The sequence below is a fragment of the Protopterus annectens genome, chromosome 7.part0 (assembly GCF_019279795.1).
Source record: "Protopterus annectens isolate FY-2018-M chromosome 7.part0, PAN1.0, whole genome shotgun sequence".
In the NCBI taxonomy this organism is placed as follows: Eukaryota; Metazoa; Chordata; order Ceratodontiformes; family Protopteridae; genus Protopterus; species Protopterus annectens.
Genome location: NC_056739.1, coordinates 1876361565 through 1876388483, shown reverse-complemented (window position 1 = coordinate 1876388483; position 26919 = coordinate 1876361565). Strand labels below are relative to the sequence as shown.

The following is a 26919-nucleotide window of genomic DNA, read 5'->3' as shown; positions in this document are numbered from 1 at the left end:
CACACCAGGTTCCTATTACGACTTCAAAAAGTATAACTACTGAACAGCCTAAAGGCTGAAAATGCCAGACCTCGATATGCTTTTTGTGAGATCACAGTATAGTGAAGATCAGAATATTTGCCCTTTCCTCACTGTAGTGTGATCTCAGAGTTGGTATATATATTTAGCTGGTGGTGTGGGGGGTGCAGCCCCCCACAACAGCTAGTTTGAGGTCTGGCATTTTTGGCTTTTTGGTCGTTCGATATTTCATCAGTTTGATGTTCTAATATAGATCCATACACAGTATGATGCACAGGAAGCACTCCAGGTGCAGTTAATAATCACAGCTAGCTACAAGCCTCCAACTCTGACCCAAGATGCCCTCGTCATCTATCTGGACCTCTTTGAATCTATCAAGATTCAACCCTTTACCCTGATCCTGGGCAACTTTAACTATCCAACCATTGACTGGAAGAAATATTTATGCCAAAACACAAATTCCCAGAGATTCCTTGATTTCGTGAATGCAAATGCCTTGGACCAGTTGGTTGACACCCCCTCAAGAGGTGAAAATATCTTGGACATTGTATTAACCAACATGAGTAATCACTGCAGCATCCCTACAGTGTTATCATCCCTGATAAGATCTGACCACAAAGCAGCCACTTTCAAAGTCACCCCCCGCCCCCCATCTAGGGTCAAACAAAAAAACTTCTCCAAAGCTGATTACAACCTCTTGAGGGAAGGTATAAACAGCTTCACAGCCCCCTTCCCTCCACAGAAACTGACACATATGTCCAAACTTACACCAAAGTACTACATAAGCATTTATATAGCTGCATGGATTCAGGAATAACAGACAGGACAAAAGCACCCTCCTCAAGGAAGAGTAAATCTGTCTGTTGGACAGCTACAATAAATAAACTCTATAATAAAAGGAAAAAAAATGCTGTCCATGACCAAGAAGGAGCAGGTGTCTAATTGGAAGCAATCTCTCATTAGATTGAACAAGCAAATAAAAGCACTAGTGAAATCCACCAAAGCAAACTTCGAGTCCAAACTGGCAACATCTACTAAAGACAATCATAAGGCTTTCTTTGTTGGTTCATTGTATAGTGTGGATGAACGAAAGTGCTTACAATAAAGAAAATGGATTTTTTAGCACTCCTTGGCTGTTCTTTTGTTACTTTCAGTGGTTTTTCACAAGTGACCTTTGGTTGGTTTGTGTATGATGGCTAGTGGAGTTGCTGCCATTTCCCAGTCTCTTTTCTCCCAAAAAGAAGATGAAAACACTTCAACAGGAGAATTGACTACCAAGGCGAATGCAATGGGCAATCTTACCCTGTTGTTTCAGCAGTTGCTTGGCCAAGTGGATGCCCTATCAAAAAGAATTTCTAAGTTGGACTCAGTAAATCCCACTGCTGACATGTCAGCTTCTGGTTCTGATTCGAATATGAGTGTAAGTAGACAAAATATTTCTTATGCTTCTGTGTCTACTGTACCCTTAAGTGGATATCTAAATGGACAGAGATATTCAATCTCTAATACTGGCAGTAATATAATTGTTGAAGGCCAACTACAACCCTCAATTCAACTTGGGCAAAGTTCAGTGCCTTCTATGGCAGATTTTCTGAAAACACCAACAGTTTTTTGTTCACCAGATACTGACAATACAGATGATCACACCTCTAATAGGTTGATGCAGATACCCATTTGTAACTAACCTAAACATTTTTGATCAAAAACTGTATAAATGTATGAAACTACAGCTCGAGGTTTCTTACTTCAAAGACTGCATTAAATTGAAGCTGGTTCCTAAAGGGTTATGCCAATGGCACTACCCAACTGGTCTAATCAAGTATTCTGTCTTTCATCATGAACTCATTGCCTTATTTGACAAACAAAGCTTCAAACTTTTAGAAGCATTAATTCAGCAATATAATGCTAAAATCGACATCTTAAGGCTGGAACTTGAAATGTTAGAACAGAATATCATGGGCGACGGTGATTTCCCAAGATACAAGTTTGATTATGCTCGTATTTTTTAGACAGTGCAATGACTAAAGCAACTGAGATCAAAAAGAAGAAGATTTTTAAGGGATAAAAGGGGCTACAATAATAAAACTGCATACCCGGCACCACCAGAGCCACAAAACATCAAGGAAGGAACGATTCTCATCACCCAGGCAACCACCAATCATCAACACACCCAACAAAACATATAAATGGAATGTCACTGCCCAGATGATGACGCTAATGGAGTACAGTGAACGGATTAGGGGAAACCAACAAAAGAACAACGCCTATTTCCACACTAACTGCACTGAACATGGAACCTCTAACCGGCAGGTTTTTCAGGGAGGCAACCCAAAACAACAGCAGCAACTGTGGAAAGGACAACATCAAGGCCAACAACGAAAGAAGCAGAACCATTGGAGAAGGTAAATACTGCTTCTGATAACAAGCTTGAGATATTGACTAATTTTCATGGTGATTTCAAGATATACAATTTTTCATGTGTTAAAGTAACCACTGAAGTAGCGAACATTCTTTCCAAAGGATTATCCTTTGTGCCAGGCAGTAGAGCTAATGTTGCTAAAACATTGGTAGATTTAAAAATGTTTGCTCGTAAACTTAATCTATCTGTATTGTTGGGCAATAACTCTAGTATGCACAATGATTTGAGAATTGCTAGTGTATTTAATCCCCCAGTGCATGAAATGTTAAATGTTTTTGAGAAACTTTGTGAAATGGATATTAGAGCTGTTCTTGAGAAAAATCAGTTTAACCATGTAGATAGAAATATGTCTTTGATTGAAAAAGAACTGTTGAATTTTCTTAAACTTCAGAAAGTACGTATCATGAAGCCCAATAAAGGGGGTGGTCTTGTGTTCATGGATGAAATAGATTATCATGGAAAAATGTCAGCTATCCTTGAAAGTGACAATTATGTAAAAGTGAGTTTGAATGAGGTCAGTAGTGCATATAGATGGGTAAATTGTATTATCAATGATTTGTTTCTGGAGAATTGTGTTAATATTTGCCCATATCATTACCTGACAATGCCTGCACCTGTAACATCTGTTATTTCCCAAGATCCATAAGGACCTCTCCAATCCGCCTTTTCGACCCATAGTAGATGGGCTTAAATCCATCATGTATGCCTCTGCCAAGTATGTAGATATTAAATTAAAACCACTCATACATACAGAACAGCAACTTTGCCATGATTCCTGGAGTTTCTTGGAAGGTATAAACCATTTAGAATTTGATGCTTGTCACAACTTTTTAACAGTAGACATAAAAGATTTATATACTGTCATATCCCAGGAACTAGGTTTGCAGTGGGTATGTGAGTTTTTAATAATTAAAGGCATGGATAGCAATGAAACTGATTTGATAGAAATACTACTTGAACTGGTATTACAAAATAACCACATCTTATTCAATAACCAATTTTTCCTGAAAAAAATCAGGGGTAGCCATGGGCTCCCCCTGTGGGGGAAGCTCCGCAAATTGCGTGATGGCCTATTGGGAAAGGGAACTCCTATTTAACAACGCAATGTTCAAGCAGAACACTGTTTGTTACACTCACTATCAAGATGACATGTTTTTATATGGAAAGGGTCACTTGAAACAGTAGAGGAATTCCTAAATACCATTACAAAGTTTACTAACTTTCTAGAATTTGCATACCAGTTTGAGATAGAAACCATTAACTTCTTAGATGTACAATTGTCTAACAACACAATTAATAGGAAATATAAGACTACTATTTATAGAAAGCCTACTTATTCTAATGCTTTTCCCCATTTCAGCAGCAACCATCCTTTTCATCAAAAAAGAGCTTTAATATAAGGACAATTGGTATGAGCAGCCAGAATAGTTTCATCTGATGATGATTTCCAAGTCGAATGTGAACTTCTAAAAAATATGTTCACAAAAAGAGGATATTGATATTCCTCTTTGAACAACTGTTTAATGAAGCACATAGTAAAAGGAACAATGGGCATTTTAAGCCCATCTTGTGGAAAGGCTATAGTGAAGTAGTACATGATTTAACTACACAAGACAGAAATTCCAATAATCTTCCCATACAGTTCAATCCCAGACTTTGTTTTTTAACTACCTATTCTATGGATGCAAAAAATATCAAGGATATTATCATTAAAAAGTGGGTCCTTGTTATGGAAGATAGTACTGTGTACAGAAATTTGGGTGGAAAGCCCAACATAACATATAGAAGAGGCCCAAATTTGAAGAACATACTAGAATGTCAGACCAAAATACCTAAAAGCAATTGGGGTACGAAAAAATGTGGCAGATGCCACCAATGCCAGTTTATAAAGGTAGGGAACTGTTTCAGTATACACAACAAAATCTACAGTGTAAAAGGAAGATTTAATTGTGAGACATCAGGGGTAGTTTACCTTGCCCAATACGAGCAGTGCCAAGGTTTCTACATAGGAAAAACAGAATGGGCACTTAAACAGAGGATACGAACACCAATGCCAGATTGGCAAGATGTCAACTACCAATGCTTTGGCAAGGCATGTTACAGACAATCCCACACATAAATTCCATTTTATTATCATGGATCAAATAAGTAAAAATATTAGAGGTGGTCCGTGGGAACTGAAGTTGAAAGAATGTAAACTATTATGGCAGTTAAGAACCATTGCCCATGTTCCACCAGGGCTGAATGAATTTAGTTCAATTAAATGCATTCTAAAGTTAAAATCATTGGCTAGGTAATATGTAGTATGAAATATGTATACATCTATTCAGTTACATTTTACTATGATGATACCACTCAATTCAAGTAGCAGTTTTCTATATAATATATAATGTATGATATTATTTTAAAAAAAGGGGGTCAAAGTTGATTCACTCTTTTAGCTTAACATCTAGATAGGAAGTGGAGACTGTTTATTTATCATTGCATTGTCTACAGACACAGCATGATAATACATATATTTTAGTATGGTTTATATTTGTCTTATTTTGTTTGTGTTATATAAGGACTTATAATGTTTAAATTTCTTTGTGCTTTTTAGCATTTTAAATTCCATTTGTAATGGCATTTCTTATAGCACTTAATTTGATCAATTTAAGGAAGCCTGTTAATTGTTTTATTAACTTATTAACTAATTAAGAACCTTATATAAGGCATTGAATGTTGGGTAGAGTTTTGTCTGAAGAAGTTCATTGTATAGTGTGGATGAACAAAAGCGCTTACAATAAAGAGCTGGGATTTATTTAGCACTCCTCGGCTGTTCTTTTGTTATTTTCAGTGGTTTTTCATAGATGTGCTTTCTTCACATATGTCAGCAATCTCAAGGGTAGCAACCAGATCTGCTAAGAACTGGTGGTCAAGGACAACACACACACAAAACCTGTAGATATAGCCAACTTGCTGGCAGGCAGGTTTAGTGAAAACTTCACTCTACTGTCCCCCCATCAGTGAAACAGGACATTCCCAGTACCTGCCCCTCTCCTCTTATCTCTAGGGAGCAAGTCATCACTGCTCTCTTGAATGCAAACAAATACAGCATCCATGGGACCTGATAACATCTCTGGCTGCATCCTACATGAACTCAGGTCTTCATCCCAGCTGAGTGGAGGACAGCTGCTGTCATCCCTTTGCATAAAGGTGGAGCATCTGCCAATCCAGGAAATTATAGACCCATCAGCCTAACTAGCCTGATCTGCAAGGCCATGGAGAGGATTATCAAGGAACTCATTAACAAGGATATTGGCAACCTCTAGAAACTTGATCTGACACAGATTGGTTTTGTCAAGGGGAAGTCATGTCTCTTAGATTTGGTCGACTTCTTTGAGACAGTCACCAAGACCATAGATGAGGGGAAGACAGTGCACACCGCCTACCTTGACCTGGCCAAGGCCTTCGATACTATTCCCCACTCAAGTATAATAGATAAACTCTCTCAACTAGGCATCAATCCATATGTTACCTAATGGGTAGCAAGCTGGCTTACTGATAGAACCCACCTAGTCAAAATAGGGGAAGCCACCTCAAGTAGTAGACCTGTAACAAGCGGTGTACCCCAGGGATCGCTCTTGGGTCCTCTGCTGTTTGGGATATACTTCTCAGAGGTGCAGGCCAAATCTAGTGGGCTATGGCTGACCAAGTTTGCAGATGTCTGCAAGCTGGGAGCTGTCATCAATTCCCCTAGTGATGCTGACATCCTCCAAGAGGGTCTCACCCAAACAAATAACTGATGCAGAAACATGGCCTCAAACTGAATGCCAAAAAATGCATCATCATCCCTTTTGGGGAGAATGACGTCCCCACAAATTATCACATTGATAATAAGGCACTAAGCATGCAGTCAGACGTGAGGGACTTGGGCACCCAGGTTGATAGCAAACTGACTTTTGACCACCATATTGCCTAAGTTGTACAGAAAGCTTTCTACATGGCCCAACTCATTAATAAGGGTATCTCATCTAGGGACAAGGTTGTCATAACATCCCTGTATTCTTCCCTTATAAGACCGATTATTGAATACAATGCATCTTTCAGCATATACCTCGCAAAGCAAATGCAGCAGCTGGAGAGACCACTGAGATTCCTCACCCACAGAATCTAGGGCCTCAAACATCTACCATATATAGATAGGCTAAAAGCCTTGTCCCTATACTCAGTCTCCTACAGACTCCTCAGAGATGACCTCTGTCAGGCATACAAAGCAATATCTGACCCCACCTTGGTGGGACTGCTGCATATCCCCAAGTCAAGCTCCACTCGAGTAACCTGCACATGAGACCTCAACCTGGTCTGTGATATCAATAGGACTTGTTGGCAGGACAGATTTGTGTCCCAGAGTCTCCACCTTTTGTGGACTAGACTCCCTCTCCATGTAAAGTAGAGTACCTCATTAAACCTTTTTAAGTGCAACTGGATAACTAGATGGGGAACTGAAAATACAGCCCTGGGATTTCACCTATATCCCTGCTGGACAATGGCATAGGGTGCTGACTTGTTGGAACATGGGCTAAATTCTTGGTTAGGTGTCAGGGCCAATAGCCTAGTAACTTCCTATGATCTTATGATCTAGAGAAGTACAATAACAGGCTAGATATGTCATTACTAAAAGAGTCAAAAAACAACCTTTACATCTGCATAAATTAAATATACTAACTCAAGGGTCATACAACCACACAATGTGAAAAATCCAAAATTATATTATGTTTGATCTACTGAGGTTCAGCTTTTACATAATTTAATCAATTGTACAACTGAGGAATATTCCAAAAATGTAAACATGCAGTAAATATGTGCAACAAGTTACACACACACGCACACACACACACACACACACACACACACACACACACACACACACACACACACACACACATATTTATGCAGATACACATATATAGATACAGGTATACAGAAATATATATATATATATATAAAGATATATATATATATATATAAATATATATATATATATATATATATATATATATATATATATATATATATATATATATTTAGGTGGCTGTGTGTGTGTGTGTGTGTGTGTGTGTGTGTGTCAGCACTTGAAGGAAAGCAAATAATTCTCATCATCCTTTCTGTCTTGTTGAATATCAAATACACAATGACCTTCACAACAGAAGAAAGCTTCTGCAATAACCTTGTTTCTTTCCTCTGGTCTTATTAATTTATTGAAAATCAAAGTCTGAGCACTGCAGTGCATCATGTCTTTATTCACTTGCGTGACACTGAGCAGTCCTGTTAGCCGCTCTTTCCATAATCGCTATAATCCTTCACTAATCTACTTGTCTGCGATTTTGCTGTGCTTGCAGGTTGAGAACGGCAATGTTGTTTCCATTTCCTGCTCTGCACTACAAAGGGTTTTAGGAATAAAATCCTTCAAAAGAAACATTACATGTGACTAAAATGATTATTTTCTGATTACTAAGCAAAATTATGAGTCACAATAAAATGTATGTCACATTTTACTACTGATCACTGTTTTCTGCTGTACTATTTTGCCCGATGAAACTATTTGTAAGATGTTTAACTAGACAGGGCAGTCATGGTGTTCTGTCTTTGTCTGGTATGGAAACGGCTTAGAACTCATATGGTGAAAGATACCTACTACTACACTCATTCTGTACTTTCCCATCCATTGGATAGCATAAGACCAACATACAATGTAGGTGTCATCGCAGTATAGATTCCTACATGGCAGACATAAAGAGGATTCAGTAAGAAGGCAGAGGTACAGAAGGGTCAACAAAGGAAGTGATATGATTAGCATCAGCAAATGTAAAGGAATCAAAGGAAGGAAATATCCACTGGATTTTAATGTGGGACAGCACCATCAGATCAGAGGTGAAAATGCAGGTACTGTAACACGAACTAAGCTGTATCTTATGAGCAGTAGCACAGGCATCCCTTTGTGCTTCAGCCATAAGTAACTGGTTTCCTTTACATATTCACTGTGCCTTATGCTCATTATCAAGATAATCCTATTAGCTGTTGATTAGCTCTCTTAATCTCACCACACAGTAATTTGGGAATATTTCTGATTTAAACACTGACAAATTCTCAAGCTACCAATCTTATCTCAGGGCCATCTGATTTGTGCAGCTATCTTACACCTTATCATGAACAACAATCATAGCCAGCATTATGGAGCTCATTCTGAGGCACAGAATTCCCCACATTTCGGTTTTCATTCCAGTTTTCCACTGTTCCCCGGTGTGTATATATTACTGACCATGTGTTAACTGAGGAGGCAAGTATTCCACATCCCATTCAATAGCATTCCTTCCTCAAAGTAAAGATTGCCCTTTTGCTTTCAGCAGGAATCACCCATCAGACTTCATCACAGAAGACAGTACATCACCTCCTTCATCGAGTGGGTAGCAACCTAACGACGCCTAGCAGCATACCATTTCCGTATGATATTCTGACAATGGAGTCTGTTTAAGGAGCCCATGATCTAGATATAATGACAAGTAGCACCAGTGTTATGTGGATGAACTGGTGCAGTATCTGTCATCATGCAAAAACGTAGAACACCCCCTTTTTTTCCACCAATGAAAGCAAGGTGTTATTCTTTGGCAAGGAGCTCAGAATTGTCTGTTGCAAAACTACAAAATTAAAAAAAAAGGAAATAAAAACAATGCTACAATAGTGGCAGAGCTTGGATTACTTCAACAGTACTGGGGATAGGAGAATTAAAGTGCAGAATGGAAAAACAGAGACATAAATGCCATCCTTTAATTACATTATTCAAGATCTCCATTGTCTTATGCACTGTAAAGAAAAACATATATGTATAAAGTGACAGTCTAACACTCATAGTTTACTGAGACAGAAAAGTTAATCTGCAAGGAGCTAAATGGTTTTGGACGGATCATACATAATGGCAAATTTGATGCCTCGAATGCTGGTGATGTGGTCCAGTCAGAAAATCTTATCAGGATGTATATAATGTAAAATAAATCAGTGTATTTATGCCTCATTATTATACTTTGTTTCATTTATATAGGATTTGCTCTATGAAATAGAATCTCTTATTACTGAATAATAAATCTCTCTTGAATCTCTGTGGAATTAATTTGATAAAGCATAAATGACCTGATCACCTCACCCAGGGCTTGCTATTTCTTAATTCTAGTTGAGGCATAATTTGAAAATTAATGCACCATTACAGAAATGTATCTTCTGGAGGGAAGCTATTCAGAATAGCAGGAGACCATATAACCTGGAGAAATGTAAAAAGGTAATATGATAATATGAGGAAGGTGAGAACTGCTATATATTTCCATGTTTTAAACTTTCTATTTTAACTACAGACCTTACCTGATCTATGACTCCGTGTATGTCCCTTGTTTGATTACAGCTGTAATGTCCTTGTTAGCATTCTAGGAAATTTAACTCTGTCACTATCACTGTGCTGAACAAATTGCTCTAACATGCTCTCTAAAAAAATACTTTTTAGAACAGTCAATCTTAAATTACTCCTGTTCTTTAGTATTACAGTTTGTCCTCACAGGAGTGCTCTTTGGAAATATACCAGCTTGTACCACAATGGTCTCAGCTATATTTCTTTCTTCAGGACACATGTCTGTTCTGACTTTTTCTAGATGAAGTCTTTGGAATAAGTGCTTTACTTTGCCAAGTTTCTTCAGGGCATTCAGGTGATAACCTTAGTAAAAGATGTGACATTCAACAAGAGGTCCTAACAGTACTCAGTAAGGAAACACTAAATTTTGCCTTTTCTTAAAAAAGTGTATATTTTCATCACACCTGGATGTATACTGCTCCTACTAATTAACCACTCAGAGACATCCGGCTAATAGCATGTCACCACAAGTAACTGCTCTTTGAACTTTCTCCAAATTCCACTTACAGATTTTGCACTGCATGCAAATGAAAAAAAAAAAAAGAAGGGGGAGGGGGGCAGAAAGCAAATCAGACCAACCTCAAATGAAACTGGCATACCTAGTGCACATAAGTTTGGTTTCCATAACTACTTGCTATATAATGTTTGATTTAATGACTCACCTATTCTCACCAATTATTCTTCTGTATTTGCCTGGCTCATGGCTGACTCTACAAATTACTAAAATGTACTAAAGCAGTGCACCAAATATATTTTAGGGAGCATTTTCATCTGCCACCTTTTTCTATGTCCTAGATCTCAACCTTTTGTCCACGAACGTGAATTCTTTGGTTTTCATACCAGAATGTGGAGGACCAGGTCAGAGATCTTTTCTCCTGATTTAGGAGACATTTGAATTATTTTCAGCGGAGTATGGGGGAAGGAAGGTATAGTGTGATTTGTATGGCCAGAGGAGGTATTTTCTATATGGTCTATTTCCACGAATGCAAGCATGCTATCATATCAGTGTGTCGAAGGCACAACATGCTTGTGATATGTGGTGCTCCAGGCATTTCTGACAAACCTCTTAGTGTCCAGCAGGTTGTCGGTTTGAATTTACCATATTTATTCTCCACAGAACAGAGGAGCTATTTCTTGTCCACTCACTCCAATAATCCCAGTCTGGCCCATGGACCAGGTCAACGTTACAGCAAAAAGACAAAAAAGAATGGAGGTACTAGTGTTTCATCTATTTAGCTTAAAATATATCCTCTCATTTTCCTCTCATTTTTATCTGCACTGATCAAAAATGAAACTTGCTACAAAAAATCATATACAGCCATTTAATGTCAGTAGTTAAATCCGTGCTTCTGCACTGCTTTCTTTCAGACTTTCAGATTAATTGTAACATTGCCACTCAAGCTAATATCATACCCTTGGAAGTGCCTGTGGTATCCTGCTGTGTTTTTTTTTTATTTTGGTTCTTTATAGAGTAAGCTTCTCTAGGTAATACAGGTGTTTATAACTTGCCAGTGGGTCTAATATGTGTTTGTGGAAGTTTTAATCTTCTGCTGTTAACATTGTGGGTATTCTCTCACCTGCTACCATCTGTGGCAAATACTGACCACCTGACTGAATGCTGATGATCACCTGACTGAATGCTGGCACTTGTTGAAGATGTAGCTGCTGCAGGCAAAGCTCTCAACTGTCCAGATATTTTTTAAATGTCCAGATTTTCGCCTCGTATTTTTGATCTGCTTTTCATAAAATATGGAGTCTTCTGGCAAATCATTGAAGATTGAAATAATTAAATAATGGCAGCCATTTCAGTTTCAGACTTCATATCCTTCAGAAAAAGCATACACACACAAAACATTATAGTCTAGCAACTTTCTAAGTTTATAAAAGCAATCTTCAAAATTTGCCCCTATTTTGGGCCTTTGTCCCAACATTATTTTTGGCTATGTCCAGATTTCTTGTGCAAAGAGAATGAGAGGTATGGTTGCAGGTTAAGCTAGGTCTTCTGGACGAATATGGATTCCTATCATTATTATGATACCATCTCCAAATCTTTTGATTTTTCTGATGCATTTTGTCAGACTTTCAGTTATAATTATTGGCAGTCTTTTCTCCCTGTTGGAAATAGCACAACTTTTCCTAGTATTACTTACCCTATTGGACTGCTTCCTGTACCAGTAAACCCCCCATTTGCATACTTCCCAGGGGTGCTCACTGTAGGAAGACTAATGCCATAAACTGCTCAGTGATGTTGAAACACAGCAGTTTACTTCCAGTTAGTAGTTGGAGGTAGGTAGGTGTAACTCCAGTACAGGTATGTAACACAGGTAACCCATTTATCTGTTATATGAAAGCAGAAAAACACTTCACAATGGAGTGTCCTAAAGTAGCAGGAGAAATGTGCCTGCTTCCCCTTCCAATTAATTAGAAAAACAGCTCCTACCACTAGGGCTGAAGGCAGTGACTCTTCTCAAGGACCTGGCTGTAAACATGATTCCATCTCCATCTGCAAAAATAAAGGGATGGCATGTTCTAGCTGGCGGATTAACCAGACTGAATGAGAAAAACAGCTCATTCAGTCTTATGCACCATTTTAAATCTGTGCTTTCACTATAAACACACAGGTCTGCAGAAAATAAAGCAGTGACACTGAAACATGTCAGTTTACGTCCAGTAAGTAGTGGAAGGTAGGCAGACATAGCCCAGCTACAGTAAAGAAACACGGGTAACCCATTTATCTGGCATTTGGAAGCAGAATGACACTCCATAATGAACTGTCCTAAAGTAGTAAAAGTACCTGGTTGATACAATGGTTAAGGTGTTTATCTAATAGACACAAGGTACAGGGTTTGATTCTCATCTCTGAAAGGGAAATTGGCTAGGCTTAAAATGGTCCACAGAAGCAGCTTACTACCTATGAACCTCTTCCAATTCAAATTACTTATAAAAATAACTCCTACCACTAGAGCTGAAGGCTTTTCCTCTACTGCAGTGCCACTCTGTCTCTTTATCTTTCTCTCACTACATATATACATGTAAGTCTATCCGTATGTATGTAGTTTTATATATATATATATATATATATATATATATATATATATATATATATATATATGTATATATATCTTTGGGTCTACCTCATTAGACTGAAACACCAGATAACCGAAATCTGAAATGCCGAGCCCAAAAGACTGACACCACATAATGCCGAAATGCCACATTACCGACATGGCATTTCACTGACAAGTTACCCACATGCAGTAGTTGAACAGTGGAGTCCTGGAAGTCCTGCATGTAAGCTCAAACAGTGAGATCTTGATACAGTAATGATTGCAAAATATGCCCTTTCTTCACTGTAGTGTGATCTAGGAGTTAGTATATATAAGTGAGGGGGGGGCACAGCCCCCCACAAGAGCAGAGTAGTATGTATGGCATTTTTGTAACTGTTGTTTGTTTTTTGTAGGTTTTGTTTGCGGTGTAGATATCGATATTTGAGTTAGCTGGGTAATGGCATTTTAGGATGTTGAGGTGTAGTGGGATGTGTTTTTTTTGCAGGTAAGTTAAGTTTTATGTCTTAGTTTTGACAGCTCAGTGTGTTTAGTTTTTAGTGCTTTTAGTGGGAAAGGAGTGTATTGTTTAGTAGTGATTTTGGGGATTGTTGTTGAGGTGATTTAGGTTTGGGAACGTTGTGTACTAGTGGGTCAGTATGCTTGGTGGGGCTTACCTTTATGTTTTTGTCAGTGTTTTGGGAGTCAGTGTTATGGTACTCGGTAATGTGGCATTTTGGTATTGTGTGGTATCGGTGTTTTGGTCTCGTCGTTTTGGCTGTCGGTTATGTGGTGTTTCGGTCTAGTGAAGTAGGCACATACATATATATATATATATATATATATATATATATATATATATATGTGTGTGTGTGTGTGTGTGTGTGTGTGTGCATATAAATATATATATATATATATATATATATATATATATGTGTGTGTGTGTGTGTGTGTGTGTGTGTGTGCGTGTGTGTAGAAATATGCCTCTTGAAACATTGAACGTTCACAGGAGTGAACATCCAAAGAGAGAGCACTTAAGAGAGAATCTAAAGTAATCAGAAACATGAAAAACAAAAGTGATTTTTTGCAGAAGGGCAGCCCCCCATTCATCCACACACTCCCAACCCCCAGGCAACAAAGTCAAATTATAAATCTTTGTAGAAATATTATTGTTAATAATAATAATAATAATAGTGACCGAAATGTACAAGATGTGTTTAAAATTTATTTTAGAGTTTTGTCCTGCCATATATTTTTAATGTAAGATATGTGGTAATCATTAAACATACCTTTTTTAAATTTTGTTCCTTATTGTAGTTCCTTCTGCGGTGGTGGTGCTGCGGTAGCGTTGTCGCCTCATAGCAAGACGTTGTCCTGTTCAATTCTCAGCTAGAGCGTCTTCTGTGTGGAGGCATACATGAATGGGGCATGCCTTCATTGAAAGTTGTGCGTCAGGGCTGGTAACCCGGTACGTAAAAATCCACTACCAATCATTAGCGGACCGGAGTTCCGCTGTGGCGACCCCTAACCGGGAAAAGCTGAAAGACACAGACAAATTGTAGTTCCTTCTGCATGAGGTTATATGTCCCTAACAATATATTTCTCAAAGGTTTAATTCTTTCTTTTTTGCTGGGGATGTGCAGTAAAAATCCACACTAAAACTGTAATGACAATCTGTTGCGAATATATGCTTCCATTTGTATTTTTGGATACTCACTGGGGATGTGCTCACCAGTTTTTTATGTGCAATGTATTCATTTTCATAAACCATGCACTAAAACATGGTTAAATCTGTTTATCTGCTTATCTGAGGTCTTGCATAGCACAATGCTAATACATGCTTCTTTAATAAAATGTTGTTTACACATCTAGTTTGGGAATAAATCAGACCCAGTCAAAGATTCAAAATAGCCATTTGTTTCCTGAATTGGGCTATATGGCTATTCATAATATAACATATGCAGTGACTGAAGTAATTACTCTACAAAAAAGTTAAAAGATAAACTTGATACACACTTCCTGAGTATGAGATTAAATCTTAACAGTGCTTAGTGGTGCTTCACCAAAACTTGTTAAGGATATCCTACCACTGTTATGACCAGCTGTCATACTAGAGACTAACAGCAGTCAGTGATGGCCAGCAACGAACAGTGTCAGAAGGAGAAACAGCTTAGAAAATCTATTAAAACTTCACTTTGATACACTTAACAAACAGAAAGTGTGGTAGAATGAAGTATCTAACAGCTTTTAAATTCTGTTTTTACTTCTATTGGAAGAGCACTTCATTTCTGCCTGCTTTGTCTTTCAGTGATCCCTGACTATTCCCTAACCCCAAAAATCCCAGCCGACAAGCCTAAATGATTACCAGCCAGCTGCTCTTACATCATCAGTAATGAGGAGTTGATTAAGAATCATATCTCTCAAGCCTACCTGCAACACTAGATACATTACAGTTTGCTTATAGATCTAATCTCCGCATGGCTGATACAATAGCTATAGCACTTCATGAATCCTTGGCACATCTAGACAACAAGAATTGCTATGTTCTCCCCCAGAATCTGATATCAAAGCAGATCCAACTGGACATCAACACCCAGCTATGTAACTGGATACTGGACTTTCTCATCAACAGACACCAAAAACTACTATGTGTGAGAAATAACAGTTCAATCAATATTACACTGAGCATGGGTGTCCCTCTGGGCTGCATCCTGATTCCTCTGCTGTTCACCTTGTTGACACATGGTTGCATGGCCAAGCATGAATCCAACAAAATCATCAAGTTCACAGATGATACCACTGTCGTAGGTCTTGTCAGAATTTGTGAAGAAACAGCCTAAAAGAACAAAGTGCAGAATCTGATAGGCTGGTGTGACAGCAAAAATCTGGCCTTAAATGCAAGCAGGACCAAAGAATTAATAGCGGACTTCAGGAGGACTGAGGAGATACATCCACCTCTGGAAATTAAGGGAGTGGCAGTGGAGAGCTGGTGTGACAGCAAGAATATGGCCTTAAATGTAAGCAGGACCAAAGAATTAATAGCGGACTTCAGGAGGACTCAGGAGATACATCCACCTCTGGAAATTAAGGGAGTGGCAGTGGAGAGCTGGTGTGACACCAAGAATATGGCCTTAAATGTAAGTAGGACCAAAGAATTAATAGAGGACTTCAGGAGGACTCACTAGATACATCCACCTCTCGAAATTAAGGGGGTGGCTGTGGAAAGAGTGAAAAACACCAAGTTCCTGGGGGTGCACATCTTAGATGACCTATCCTGGTTCACTCATATTAGCTAAACAGTGAAGAACACAACAATGTCTGCACTTTCTATGGAAACTGAGGAAGGCAAGCCTGGCTCAGGCCATCGTCAAAGTCTTCTACAGGAGGATCATCAAGAGCATCCTCTCAAATAACATCATAGTTTGGTATGGTAACTGCAAACCATCAGACCGGAAGGGTCTCCTGAGGGTAGTGAGGACAGTGGAAAAAGTCAATGGTTCCTCGCTCCCATCCATGAATGATCTGCATGAGACTCGGTGTGTGGGAAGGGCAAGAAAGATAATCAACTATCCCACTCACCCTGCCCATGGCATGTACTTATTTATTTATTTATTGCATTTGTTGACCGGGAAAGTCCACTGGGCCAAGAAGAGCCCATTTTCAGTGGAGGCCCAGGGAGAAAAGCTCCACAGAATTATATAATTACAATTCAATAGTAATACATCCATAAGTAAAATAAACAATCTTGATACATGGAATGAGTAGAAGATAATTTGAAAAGAAAAAAATAGGACATTGTCTTTGCGATGATTACATTATCATAAAAAGAATTTGAGTAAAAAAGGACATAGTAATTGCATTAATTACATATAAAAGATTCCTACTATTTGTCATAGTAAAACTGTGTAAAGTTTGGGAAGGAAGTTATGTGCTGGGAAATTATGGTGGAAAAATCCTTACTGAATTGCAACAGTTAAACTGTGACTATAGTAAGAGAAGGAATTCAGGAGTTGGGTTTGTTAGGTGGGGTACAGGGGCATAGCCAATGAGAGGAAAAATGTAGTTTGAGGGATTTTTTGAAGGAAGCAGGATTATTGATTGATCTGAGTGGGGGAGGGAGATTATTCCATAACTTGGAGACAGAATAAGAGTAGCTGTAGCATTTGGCCAGCTGAGAGTTTAGGTTTCTGAATGGATAATAACATTTTGTTTTCAGACCTGAGATGGCGATTTGGGTGGTCAGTGGTCAATATGGATGTGATGGAAGGGCAGGTTTCAGGTTGAAAGATTATCTTATGGGCTGTAGTTAGTTGTATGTAACTAAGGTGGTGAGAAGATTCAAGCCAGCTTAGTTTATGGACAGATAAGCAGTGGTGGTTGGAATATTTTGCGCTGGTAGCAAATTTAGCCACTTTGTTGTAACAAATGTCTAACTTCTTTTTTAAGGAGGATTGGAGGTTGGTGAGGATAGGGGCTCCATATAGAAGGGTAGGAAGTAGGAAGGATGAGACCAAGGTTTTTTTGCAGGGAGACTGAGGAAATAGTTGTGCCTATATAAGGCACCCAGTCTTTGATGTGTTTTTTTGATGTCATTGTGGAGGTGAAGGTCAAAAGATAACTTGTCATCAATGATGACCCCTAGCAGTTTGGTGCTAGGGACAACTTCAATGATAGTGTTATTTTGGGCACTTACAGCAAATTGAGTTTTGTTAATAGGGCTAGATTTTGTGGGGGTAAATAGTAATAGTTTTGTTTTATTGGGGTTAAGGCTAGGTGATTCTGGGACATCCAGTGCTCTGTAGAGGTAAATGCTTCTTGGGTAAGATGTTGTAGTTCTGTGACAGATTTTGAGGAGCAGATGATGGTAGAGTCATCAGCATATTGGATGACTGTACTGTGTGTAAGAGTATTATGAAAGTTATTGACAAATATACTGAAAAGTAGGGGACCCAGAACTGAGCCTTGAGGATCTCCTGTTATAGTATTAATAAATGAGGAGGAGGAGGAGTGCTGCCACCTAGTGGATTGCTGCTTGTTGCTGAGATAGTTGGTAAATTACTGTATGGTGGAGAGAGATAGGTTAAGGCTGGAGAGTTTAGTAATTAGTAGTGAGTGGGAGATGGTGCCAAATGCCTTAGATAAATCCAGAAAGAGAGCAGAGACTAAGGAGCCAGCATCATGAGCTCTGTTTACTGTGTCTGAGAAGGATATGAGGGCTGTGTTTGTGCTGTGTCCAGGTCTGAATCCGTGTTGAGTGGGGGAAAGCAATTGGTGTTTTACTAGATGCCTTGAGAGTTGGGAGTGGATGCATTTCTCTAATATTTTAGAGATGGGGGAAAGAATGGCAATGGGGTGGAAATTAGTCAGGGTTATTGCCTCCTTTGTGAAGAGGGATGACAAAAGCTTTCTTCCAGATATCTGGTACACGTGATTCTTGAATGGACCTGTTTAGGAGAATGCTGATTGGATAAGCGATGGAGGGGGCTGTCATTTTTAAATATTCTGCAGGTAAGTTGTCAGGGGTATTTCTGCAGGGTTTTAGTTTAAAAAGAAGCTTCTGAATGGTGGCTGTGGGAATGGGTGATAGTGAGAATGTCGTTCGGGGATTTGAAGGGTTAAGATTGGGTGGTGTTCCTAATGTGTCTGTATTGGTGAGAGGGAAGGTAGTTGTAAGTTTGGCGATGGTATCTATAAAGTATGTGTTGAAGAGTGAGGCTAGTTCAGAGGTGTTTTTTTCTGGGTTTGGGCATGGGGCACTATTTGTTCCTGGGTGGAGGTGGGTGTTAATTGCTCCCCAGACGTTTTGTAGAATTTGTTTATGCTGGCCTTGAAAGGTTTGTATGTATTCTTTTTTGTTTTTAACAACTATTTTTTTAGCCTGATTCCAAAGTTGTTTATATTTCATGAGGTTGGTGGGGGTTTTGTTTTTTTTTTGCCAAGTTTTCCAGGCTTTGTCTCTGGATGACATGAGTTGCTTTGTGTTCTTAGCTAGCCAGGAAGCATGTTTATCTTTGACTCTTTTTAATCTGAGAGGAGCAAGACTATTTAGAGTCCTGAAGAATGTGGAGTTAAAGAAATCCACAGCTTTGTTAAGAGGGAGGGATTTCAGTGGGCTCAAGTTTATTTTTTTCAGTATGTCATTGAGGGTGTTTTGGGAGAAGTGGGATAGATCTCTAGTATACCTCAATTGGTGATTGTTAGGTATAGAGGTGGGCTTACGGGTTATGAATGCTGGAGCATGGTCACTAATGCTGGGAGGGAGAGTGCCTGAGGAAGAAATTTTATCAGGATCAGAAACCAGAATCCAATCCAAGATGGAGCCATTGTTTCCATTATTGCCTGATCTGGTGATGTCAGAGATTAGCTGGGAGTAACTATGGATGTGGATGTTTATAGAGGAGTTTTTATTGGTGATATCTAGCCACTTGATGTTAACGTCACTTAGAATGATAGTTTCATGTTTTACATTATTGCTAGTCCAGGCTAAAATGTCTTCAAGAACTGCAACATTGTTGCCGGGGGGTATGTATATGACTATGATGCAAAGGCTTTTGCAGTTATTGAGTTTAAGGAAGGAAACTAGTAGGTCAACTCAGGGAAAGAAGGGAATGGGTTTGGCATATGGAATAACAGTGTAAGTGCTTGGGAATAGTAAGGTGACACCTCCACCTTTTTGTGGGGTCTGTCTGTTCTAAGGCAGGAGTAGTTTGGGGGTAAAAATTCCGAATCTTTGATATATGGTTTTAGCCATGTTTCTGTGATGGCAGTAAAGTCTGGTTTATGTTGACTTAACCATTCATGTAGTTGGGGAGTTTTGTTTCTGATGCTTTGAAGATTAATAGTGGTGATATTTAAAGTTTTGGAAGTGTGGACAGAATTATGAGAAGGGGAGAGGGGCCTGAGTTAGAATTATGAGAAGGGGGAGAGGGGCCTGGGTTAGGATGTATATCTCCACAGAGGACTAGGTTACAGAGAGTAGAAGCATTGCTAGAGAGGGGCAGTTTCTTGCTGGTGTTATAGTATATATGGAGATGGTAGCTGGAAAAGTTATGTTTTGTGGATAGCAGGGTGAATTTCTTTTGTAGAATTAAGTCCATTTCATACAAACTAGAACAGATAGCAGTATAGCTGGGGAGGGTCTTAGAGTTGAGAGGTGTAGTGGGAGAAGGTCAAAGAGGCAGGCGGGCTGTATGAAATGATGTTAGCCTTAGCAGGATAGAGAGGTAGATGGTGAATATGAAGAGAAAGATGCTAAAAAGAGACATAGCTATATAGAATTAACTATGGGTGGTTAAAGTGAATGTTGAGTATGAGCGTGAGAGGGGTATATTGGTAGTGTAGCAGTAGTAAAACTCTGAAGGGTAATGAAAAGTATGGAGGAGTATTTGGATTTCAGAAAGCTGTATTTGGTTATGTGTTGTGACAGGTAGGAAAAGGAGAGGTGTGGAGGGAGGTAGTGTGATAAAGTAGTTTAAAAGGAGACAGCGAGGAGTGGGGTTGCTGGTAGTAGTGTGGAGGGATTAAATAGAAATGGGAGGTGTTAGGAGTGTGGGGAGTGTGCATTGGTGGGTGGGGAATTAAGATGTGGCCAAGCTAACTATAAAAGAAATTGATATGGGGGTGGGTGAGAATGGTGGTAGGGTAGGGGAGCGGAGTGAGCCCGAGCAGCGAGGGGGAATGGAGCAGGGACCAGCCGAGCTGCAGAAGTTCTGTTTTTGATTAAAAATAAAACAATCAGAAGAAGGTCACTTATTGGTTTATCCTGGTTAGCAAACTATTCATAGTTTATCCAATCATAAAATAATAGTCTTAGCAAACAATTTAGGGGTAGACTTTTCACTGGTCAAACTTATCTTAGTATTGTAAGCAGATAAGTATATGTAGCTTTTTTAAAGCCTCAAGCTTATTTTAATATAGAATTCTAGGTGAACCTAGGTTCAGTAGCTTAGACTATACTACCATCTAGTGGCAAAAAGTGAGAAGAACATGTCCTAGCACGAAGCGTTCAAAATTGAGAAGCAATAAAAAGTTAAAAGTCTGGGTTAAGGGCCGGTCCATGCGGTGTGCTAGCCAATATTAGAGGTACAATTACTAATTCAGTACAGTAGAACTTAGCACAGTACATAAATAATTACAAACCTACTCTTCTTTTAGTGAAGAAACTTGGACACCCTTGTAGACTTCAGGGGGACTGGCACTAGTTATCCTCAATGGAGAGGTCACAGGACTCTGGACAAAGTTTGTTCAGTGGAGAGACCTTTTCATAAGGAATAGCTGTATTTTCTGTGAAGATAAAAAAGACAGTGTGAGAGAGTGATACTATTCTGTCCAGAGTAGAATGGTGACAAAATGTAGATCTTTGTGTGTAGCTGTGATTGTGAGATGGGATAGGTTGGTCAGGCGGGAAAAAGAAGAGGTCTGCCTTACTAAGACACTGGTTGGAGGAGTGGAGGTATGCCTAGGTACGACCACATGAAAAGGCAACAGCAGTTAGTACAAGATAGGGAGAACGGCAATTGTGATGTTTCTAAAGACTGGTACACCCATCCAATAGTAACCAAAGCAAGACAAACAACACTTTAGTGCATTAAAAACACTTAAGAACATTAAAACTTCCACCTTTCTTTGGGTAGGCAGTATTGTAGCTTATACTGCAAAACATCTAGACTGAACAGGAGCTTCTTTCCACTATCCATAAGGCTAATGAACTTGAATATCAGGCATGACAGCAAATAATTAGGTGAATATGCCACTTGCTATGAAGTATCAGCTATAGTAACCACTCTGGGAAATTGCTTCAATAACTGGTACAGTTAGCCTGATTTCTTATGCTATTACTTCCTGAATGTGCAATAGTCAAGAGTGAGTCGTCACTCCATACATGTGCAATATGAACATCAAAATATATTATACTACAGCTGATGAAGTGCAATATTCTAAGCAATCACAATGTGAAGTTGTAGTCTTGCAATACCTACTAGTATAATACTGTCTAATGTCATCCTGTCCAATTGTAGTAATCTGTTGTGTTGTTAATATTTAGTTATTACTGTATGTGCATTAGTCTTATTGTCATTCAAACTATGTGTTCATTGTTATGTCTTGCATGGGGACCAAAGCAATGTACTTTCGGTCATCTTGAATCGCTGTATATATCTGATCAACAATAAAGTTTACTTTAACTTTAACTTTGACTTTGATTATGTAGAATGTCCCTAATTTTGTCAGATATTCTGTCTTGCACTTCATAAACTTTTTTATTATCTGGTAAATCACTAAGGATTAAAGTTGGTCAGAAATGTCAAACAATAGACTTTCATACTCCATATCGTTTAGAAAACGTTGATGCAAAACTTGTTGATTTAATAGTTGTTAAAGTAAATTAGAACAATATTTAAAAATTGTTGCTGATTTTGATCATTTGTACCCTCATTATGTTTGGATTTGTCTAGAATTCTTAACATGGAAGTTGAGCGGTTTTGTGTAATCTGCTTGACAGCACTCAATAAGTGCTTAAGTGCTTTACTGGCTTTCAAAGGTGGTAAAACATTTTACACTCTATATTTTCACTTTCTTTCTTTCTTTCTTTCTTTCTTTCTTTCTTTCTTTCTTTCTTTCTTTCTTTCTTTCTTTCCTATTGCTATTGCTCACTGCCACTATTATAGCCAGACAGTATTCTTTATTAGCGTGGTCCATCTTTTTTATCTCCTGCTTTTTCCTGCATGCCTTCTTTCTTTTGATAACTTCTTTGACATCTCCATTCCACCACCAGCTTTCATTATTTACTTTATTTTCATAACTATCTAGACCACATATCTGTACTAAACTCTTTTCTTTGAGATGCTAATGCTCTTCATTAACCCCATCCTTGCTCCGGTCAGCTTCCAATTCTTCAGCCTAATGTCCATTGACTTAATTGACTTCTCTGACCAATGCTTGCAGTTGACTGTTTCACTGCAGATGACTTTGCAATTTCTTATTCTACCTTAAATGCCTTTTTCTTGCTTGGAGTAAGTCTCCCTAAGTTGCATGCTGCAACACTTGTATGTGATCTTGTGACTGACTCTTTTGCTGAACCATGTGCTTTCCTCTATCAAGCTATTTGATAGGCAAAAGTCTACAATGACCTCCCCTTCTTTATTCCTGTTGTATCTCCCATTTTAACTCAGTGGTCTTCATATTCTGTTCTCTCTGTTCCAATTTAAGCATTCAGTTCCCGCATTATCAACATCAGCTTATGTTGTCCTGCTTTATCTAGAAGGTCTTGCAAATACTGCTTGAATGCACTCTTTCCATCATAATCACAACCCTGCTGTGGGGCTTAGGCTCAGATTTTGAATACAGTCCCATCTTTACAATGGAGTCTGTTTGCCATAAGTCTATTATTAATTTTAATGACATCCATCACTGCCTTCTGAAGTCTCTTCCCTCACATCAATTGCCAAGTCATTCTAGCCTGTCTGCACCCTGATTTCCATCTCATCTCATCTCCTGGACACACAGGATGTCCAGACACCTCATTACTATAACTACCATCATGTCACCCATTTAACAGATGTATCCTTCAGTGAATCTACTGACTGCAGCAATTCTTAGTTCATGTCTAGTAGGCTTAGTTTGATTAGTTTGATGTGTAGATTTCCTTCAGCTGAAGTACCACAGGTAATGCAAATCAAGCAAATGGACACTGGCAACCCAGTTGCTTTCCGAACATTAGCTGCTCTATGGTGGGCACACACTGACCAAATGAGGCACATAAACCCCTCCTACCATTAGCACAGGCCACTGGCATAGTCCAGATCTTCAACCCACTTACCACTGACAAATGCCCATACTCATTTTGTATGGCATTAGTCAAGATGGGCAAATTACCTAGAGATATGGTGTACAGTCTGTGATCCTATCCAGAGAATACTGCACACCACAGACGATGCCTCTAAATCAATTTGCCAATACAAGTCTTTCCCTGAAAGGCATCATATAGCATCTGTGCTGCTGCCCATAACTTCATTCAATTTTTTGGGTTAGTCTGAGGTGGAAACACCCAGCATGTTTTTAGGAGAAAACTCATATAGATGGGGAGAACATGCAAACTTAATACAGGCATTGGCCGAATGTCACTCTCATAGCTTGCAATATGTACACTAGAAGCATGGACCTTAACCATTATACCAACCATGTCAGTAGAATGGAAGTAGCCTTCTCAGAGATTACCATTACCATCCCAACTTTTCTTTAGTTTTTAGTGCCTGATGCTATCATATTCTGAAATTCTCACTGGACATGTTTTGAAGATTGTATTTGTTTGTTGCTGGCTTGTAATACCAATCAGAAGACTACTTCTTAGCTATAAGTCACACAGTAAAAAAAAAAAAAAAAAAAAAAACATCAAATGTGTAATTTCAATACCATAAATACTTAATGTGCAGTTTAGGCTTATTTGTGTATGCCAATGTAACAATGCTGAGATACGTGGAATTATCACATTACACAAATTTATGTTTAAAGTTGCCAAATAGCAGGAAAACTTCAGCATTGAGAATTAAAGAGTTGTGTTTTGAAAAATAAGCATAGAATTTGCTACCTCTGTTTTTCTTTATTCATAAGATAAATTAGGTTTTAGATTTTACTTCTTGTTTGAAATTATCTGAAAGTTTAATTGCAGGCTTGGTTTTCTTATCTAAGCATCATTTCACTGTGGCAATGCATTTTCTTGTTCCATGTGACTATCTCAGCTGAAGCAGGCTTGATCAGCCTTTCCAAGACACCAAATTCATATTACTGCTATTTTGTCATGATGTTATTGGTACAGGAAGTAAAATCTCTTCCTCAAACAGCTGCAATAATTCATTAAGAGAAGAGTCGAATTATTTTGGTTTCCTTAATACTTGCAGTACTCTTTCCTACTCCTCCAAGTTTCAATTCTTCTTGTCTTCCACACTCTACATACAGCTGTGTGTGATGTTTTAATCCTTCCTCAAAAAGCTACTCAATCTGCCTTGACTATGTATTGCTGCAAGATCCTTGCTCTACACATCTGCTTCACTATGTGGCATTCTGCCCTCTCTTAGCAATACGCCTATGATCTGACTGGATAGCATACAATAAACTAATTTTCTAAACTGCATTTAACTGGGTTGTTGTACTTGGAAGTGAAACCAAGAAATTCCATAAGAAGTGCAGACACCTACTATGTTTGCCTTCCTTCACCTTAGAATACTGAATCCCTGTCTACAGCAAGACAAAATATGGTTGTTTTACCCAGGAGGAAAATATACAAACCATTAAAATGGAGGCATGCAGCAGTACAATAGGAAGCTTCTAATATTTAGCGCTGTTCTTGCTGTTGCTGCTATTTTCAACAAGAGCAGGAAAAGCCATGCACTGTAGATTATGGTAGGTAGCAGATGCTGCAATACATTAGAAAAGTGGCATCAATAGCAGACATAGGCTAAAGTATGTGGATGCATTAAGACTTGATGTGTAATCTAATTTTTTTAAACAACGATTTTCATATGACACAAAATATGTTTTTTTATGTTGCTTTCTTTCTTCCTTAACAGAACCAATACACTGTTAGCTTGCAATCCCCACCTTGCATATTTAGAAGAAATGAATGATATAAATCATTCTGAAATCAATCTGAACACATTAGAATATTTCTGAAAAACAACCTCATGACTCACATTCATATTAAACACTTTTCTGCAAGCATTCTTAGAAACGCTTTCTTATTATTTCACATTTTCCCTGGCATTCCTTCTCTGAAGCATTTTAATCATCAGTTCTGAAGCATTATGCATTACCAGACTTACTGCACTATGAAAGGTGACAGCAAAAGTCTGGACTCACTCCTTTTATTAAATAAAATTCTCATTGTGATGGTATGGCTTACCTTTCATGTCTTACTCAGGTCATACTCATATGACAATGAGCTTATTAACTGAAAAGTAATGTTTTTTAACTGCACTGTTTTCACTGAAAACTGCAAGATTTTGGTTCTGTACTTTTTACTGAGCTCTGCAAGCCTTGGAAAAATGATTACATTAGTTAAGCAGTATAAGGTGCATAACATTTGCACTGAGCTTATAAAGACTACACTTTTACATGAAAGCTACTACTGACTTTTACAAATATTTACTGTCTTTGACTTAATTTAGGAGAGTCTATTGAAAAATGTTGCTATAAAATTTTGCTATAAAAGAAACTGGAGTGGATTCTTGCCCAGCCTGAATGCTGCTTAAAGGAAATTATTGTTTTGTTGACGATGAATGTTTGCATGCGCTAATATTACTCTGTTAATTGCTTCAATAAAAACAAAGATTTAGTGCTTTCATCCCACTCGGGGGACTTCATCAGAATAAACGCATTTCAAATTCACAGTCTTAAATACATACTGAATATATGCACAGTACAAGTAGTGCTTTGAAATTCACATACAGTTTCAATAGGAATATTACAAATTACTTAGATGTGTAATTAGGGTAAATAGGGGTGAGTTTTAAAACTAAGGTTTATAGAAAACCTTCCTTCAGTAATTCATATTTACATATTATAAGTTTACACCCCTTTGTGTTCAAGAAACATTTGGTGAGAGGTCAATACATAAGGTTGTCGAGAATGACCTCCTGTTTGAAAGACTTAGAAACAGAATATAATAAACTTAATGATATGTTTATGGAGAGGGGATACTCTGAAAAATTTATTCATTAATCTACAGGTGAGGTCAGTGGTGGGGAACAAAATATAAATCATTATTAGGTATTGGGGGTGAGATAGGTAATTATGCATTTTTGCGAACTACAGAGCACAGTAACAGTTTCGAAAGAGCATGTGTACTGGTTTATCATAAATTGTCAAAAATATTAAGAATATTATAAATGATAAATAGAAATAATTTTTGAGGCACAATAATGAAATGGTCAAATGAATTTGATCTGAACCTTTTTGTATAACTATGAAAAAGGTGAAGCATGTAAACAGTGTCCCTGGATTCAGAAAGA

General features: G+C 38.3%; 1 protein-coding gene across 3 annotated transcripts in view; it reads right to left on the bottom strand.

The window, feature by feature from the left end:
- NTRK3 (neurotrophic receptor tyrosine kinase 3) overlaps positions 1-26919 on the bottom strand; it is a 3522805-nt gene that overhangs the window by 1656356 nt on the left and 1839530 nt on the right. The gene's annotated exons all lie outside the window — the stretch shown is intronic.